Below are 5,002 nucleotides of genomic sequence, written 5' to 3' on the forward strand. Positions count from 1 at the left end.
TGATTTGACTCCTCATTGTAACAAAGAGCCAACGTTCTTATAATAATAATAAACAAATCTTCATCAGGACTAGAACCCAGGACTCCTGATTATAAGAACAATCTTCATCAGGATTAGAACCCAGGACTCCTGATTATAAGAACAATCTTCATCAGGATTAGAACCCAGGGGCCTCATATATCACTGAGGTACGCCTTCTTTTACACGGTCTTTTCCGCGATTTCAGGCGTACGCCCTCTCCCCCCCCAGGGCTGGACTGGGTGAATATTTCCTACCGGGAAATGTAGCCCCAGTCAGGCCACTAGCCGAGCCGACGCGGTGAGATGGAACACCTTCAGTTTCGTTTTGTTGACGGGGGGGGGGGGGTGCTGCGCGATTTGTTGACGGGGGGGGGGGGGGGGGGGGGTTTGTTGACGGGGGTACAGTCCGGCTCTCTAACGGCCCACGCAAATGACACCTGAAACTAACAGAGGGAGGGGTGGGGCCTACATATGATTGGGCCAGCCCAGTGTCAGTATAGACAATGGACCAATGGGCCGCTGTCCCTGCTCTATGGGCCGTTCGTTAGCTCTTTTTTTTTTTAGATCGGCCCACAAGTAGGTCCGGCCCACCGGGCATTTGCCCGGTACGCCACATGGCCAGTCCAGCCCTGCCCCCCCCCCCCACAGCGCGATCTATCAAGCCAAAAGGGCGGATATTTAGTCGCCTTTCTACGCGCTTTTGTAGGACACCTCAACTTGTCTTACCGATTTATACGGGTTTTTACACCCTTTTTGAACACAGGGGGAACTGGCGACGCAGGTGGTGCGTCTGTGAATTACAATGTTTGATGGAGATAATAAGAGCGAAAGTTTATGAACGCACAATCATGTAGGCTAATAGCCCAATTCAGCACAAACATATATCGCAATGCTAGATTAGACGTGTCCTCTAACCGGCTCATTAATGGTCCGATATGGATTTGTTCCCCAAACTTAACCTATGCGCTGTCCCAAACCTTTCCGCGCTATATGTCACACACCTAATGCAGGCACTCCATCAAACGGCAATAATTGACCAATTAGATTGTCATTAATATGTGATCATGTGGACCTGTTTGCTCTTTGGTAAGCATATAAATGACAGTCCTCCTGTGCGTAATGCGAGCCTAAATGAATCCGGCGCTACTCGGCCTACTGGCCCGAGATAGAACTCCAAAGAGGTGACGGCGATGGCGACTGCACCCACATAAGGGCACCATCAGTGAATGAATACGTCTATGTGAATCGCAAAAATGTGCACACTATAAATACCCAAATCATATGTGACGCCGACATGCTCATCACAAGTGTAGTGGCACGGTGGCCTGGCTCCACGCATGACTCATTCATCCTGGCGCACAGCAGGGTAGGGCTAGACTGGAGGCAGGCGCTGCGCGTGACGGCTGGCTTGTTGATGTGTGCATAGCCAAGATACATATTCTTTGTCTTATTTACTTTAATCTTTATTAGCATTTTCCATCCATACAACGACAATACAATAAAACATAAAAACTTACAATAACAGCTTATGGGTACTTCCATCCATGCAGCTTTTTTTTCTTACTCAAATATGACAATTTTAATATTAGTGGTATCATCACACTTCCTTCTATAATCCATCCATTTTTCCCATCTCCCTTCAAACTTTCCTTCCTGCATCCTCAATGCATGCGTGACCCTCTCCCTAACATACATCTCCTCCACAACACCCACCACTGCACCTTGGTTGGGGGTTCCACCTTATACCAAGCCCTCGTTATTGTCTTTTTACTAGCAACCAATAGTACTTTCACTAGGTATCTGTCCCCTCCTTGTACATCATTCTGTTATGTTTGCCAAGATGTATATTCAAAGCTGATAAGAATGAGAACCAGTCAAGACCCCACCACAAAATGAGGACCCAAGCCCTCAGCCCCCTCCCCGTCATGAGGTTTACCAGCGGGGCCAAAGGGCCCACACTGAGGTCATGCGCCAGCTATGAAGACACAAACAAGTAAGGTTCACATTTCTACCATTTTATTTATTTTATAGTGGGTGACTGTGTAAGGTGTGTGAGTGCGTTTGTGAGTGTGGTGTGAGGTCCGTGAGTGTGGTAGTGAGTGACTGTGTGAGGTGTGTGAGTGTGGTAGTGAGTGACTGTGTGAGGTGTGTGAGTGTGGTAGTGAGTGACTGTGTGAGGTCCGTGAGTGTGGTAGTGAGTGACTGTGTGAGGTCCGTGAGTGTGGTAGTGAGTGACTGTGTGAGGTGTGTGAGTGTGGTAGTGAGTGACTGTGTGAGGTGTGTGAGTGTGGTAGTGAGTGACTGTGTGAGGTGTGTGAGTGTGGTAGTGAGTGACTGTGTGAGGTCCGTGAGTGTGGTAGTGAGTGACTGTGTGAGGTGTGTGAGTGTGGTAGTGAGTGACTGTGTGAGGTGTGTGAGTGTGGTAGTGAGTGAATGTGTGAGGTGTGTGAGTGTGGTAGTGAGTGAATGTGTGAGGTGTGTGAGTGTGGTAGTGAGTGACTGTGTGAGGTGTGTGAGTGTGGTAGTGAGTGACTGTGTGAGGTGTGTGAGTGTGGTAGTGAGTGACTGTGTGAGGTCCGTGAGTGTGGTAGTGAGTGACTGTGTGAGGTGTGTGAGTGTGGTAGTGAGTGACTGTGTGAGGTGTGTGAGTGTGGTAGTGAGTGACTGTGTGAGGTGTGTGAGTGTGGTAGTGAGTGACTGTGTGAGGTGTGTGAGTGTGGTAGTGAGTGACTGTGTGAGGTGTGTGAGTGTGGTAGTGAGTGACTGTGTGAGGTGTGTGAGTGTGGTAGTGAGTGACTGTGTGAGGTGTGTGAGTGTGGTAGTGAGTGACTGTGTGAGGTGTGTGAGTGTGGTAGTGAGTGACTGTGTGAGGTGTGTGAGTGTGGTAGTGAGTGACTGTGTGAGGTGTGTGAGTGTGGTAGTGAGTGACTGTGTGAGGTGTGTGAGTGTGGTAGTGAGTGACTGTGTGAGGTCCGTGAGTGTGGTAGTGAGTGACTGTGTGAGGTGTGTGAGTGTGGTAGTGAGTGACTGTGTGAGGTGTGTGAGTGTGGTAGTGAGTGAATGTGTGAGGTCCGTGAGTGTGGTAGTGAGTGACTGTGTGAGGTGTGTGAGTGTGGTAGTGAGTGACTGTGTGAGGTGTGTGAGTGTGGTAGTGAGTGACTGTGTGAGGTGTGTGAGTGTGGTAGTGAGTGACTGTGTGAGGTGTGTGAGTGTGGTAGTGAGTGACTGTGTGAGGTGTGTGAGTGTGGTAGTGAGTGACAGTGTGAGGTGTGTGAGTGTGGTAGTGAGTGACTGTGTGAGGTGTGTGAGTGTGGTAGTGAGTGACTGTGTGAGGTGTGTGAGTGTGGTAGTGAGTGACTGTGTGAGGTGTGTGAGTGTGGTAGTGAGTGACTGTGTGAGGTGTGTGAGTGTGGTAGTGAGTGAATGTGTGAGGTGTGTGAGTGTGGTAGTGAGTGCATGTGTGAGGTCCGTGAGTGTGGTAGTGAGTGACTGTGTGAGGTGTGTGAGTGTGGTAGTGAGTGACTGTGTGAGGTGTGTGAGTGTGGTAGTGAGTGACTGTGTGAGGTCCGTGAGTGTGGTAGTGAGTGACTGTGTGAGGTGTGTGAGTGTGGTAGTGAGTGACTGTGTGAGGTGTGTGAGTGTGGTAGTGAGTGAATGTGTGAGGTGTGTGAGTGTGGTAGTGACTGACTGTGTGAGGTCCGTGAGTGTGGTAGTGAGTGACTGTGTGAGGTCCGTGAGTGTGGTAGTGAGTGACAGTGTGAGGTGTGTGAGTGTGGTAGTGAGTGACTGTGTGAGGTGTGTGAGTGTGGTAGTGAGTGACTGTGTGAGGTGTGTGAGTGTGGTAGTGAGTGACTGTGTGAGGTGTGTGAGTGTGGTAGTGAGTGACTGTGTGAGGTGTGTGAGTGTGGTAGTGAGTGACTGTGTGAGGTGTGTGAGTGTGGTAGTGAGTGACTGTGTGAGGTCCGTGAGTGTGGTAGTAAGTGACTGTGTGAGGTGTGTGAGTGTGGTAGTGAGTGACAGTGTGAGGTCCGTGAGTGTGGTAGTGAGTGACTGTGTGAGGTCCGTGAGTGTGGTAGTGAGTGACAGTGTGAGGTCCGTGACAGCATGTGTGAGGGAATGAAGTGCAGTGAGGATGTCCTGTTGGCTCTGGTGGTGTAGTGTGGTGACCTCCACCAACTGCTGCACAACTGCCCCACAACTGCCCCAATCCCTTCTGCCATTTCCCTCTGGGCCTCTAGGGTCATGAGCCTCCAGCACAGCGTCTGAGAGGAAGCCCAGCCCTCAGGGACCCTTGAGGCAGGGACGCTGGCAGCCGGAGGTGGAGGCGTGGGCGGTGGAGACGGAGACGGAGACGGAGGCGCTGGAGATGGCACTGGAGGTGGAGGCCGGCGCGCTGGAGGTGGAGGCACTGGAGGTCGTGGCGCTGGATGTAGAGGCTGCAACCGGCGGGGGCACGACCGTCAGGTCAAGGACCACTGCAGACTCCCCCTCCTCTGAGTCCCACCCCACGTCAGAGTCTGGAGTAACAATTTCAGTCATTTTCTTTGAGTTTGTCTGTAAACTTTATTATGAATTAAACATTTCATTGTGTAGCCATATTCATTTGATATGTGTTTCTGTTGGCAGCCAAATAAATGCTTAAGTGTGATTTCCCGGGTGATTTAGATGAGAGTCTACATTTCCCAGAGGGGAAAATGTTTAATGTGGTCTAACATTATGAAGAGATCATCTGTGTTATCGTTCCCTGTTTTTGGTCCTAAATCATAGCCTACCACAGAATGTTTGCTTTCCTCACAGCCACATAATACAGCATGTCCGTGTAGCCTACGCCAAATACAGGATGCACGAAACGTACAGTAGGCTACCTAAACTGTAGGAGCAATCAGACAAAGGTAGGCTAGTACAAATACCTTCTGAAGATTTTTTTTTTCCCTTGCGTGAACCTCACCAACAAGCACATGCACCTCCGTCTCCGAAAAGTT

Source organism: Borostomias antarcticus, assembly GCF_949987555.1.
Source record: "Borostomias antarcticus genome assembly, contig: scaffold_58, whole genome shotgun sequence".
Lineage (NCBI taxonomy): Eukaryota > Metazoa > Chordata > Actinopteri > Stomiiformes > Stomiidae > Borostomias > Borostomias antarcticus.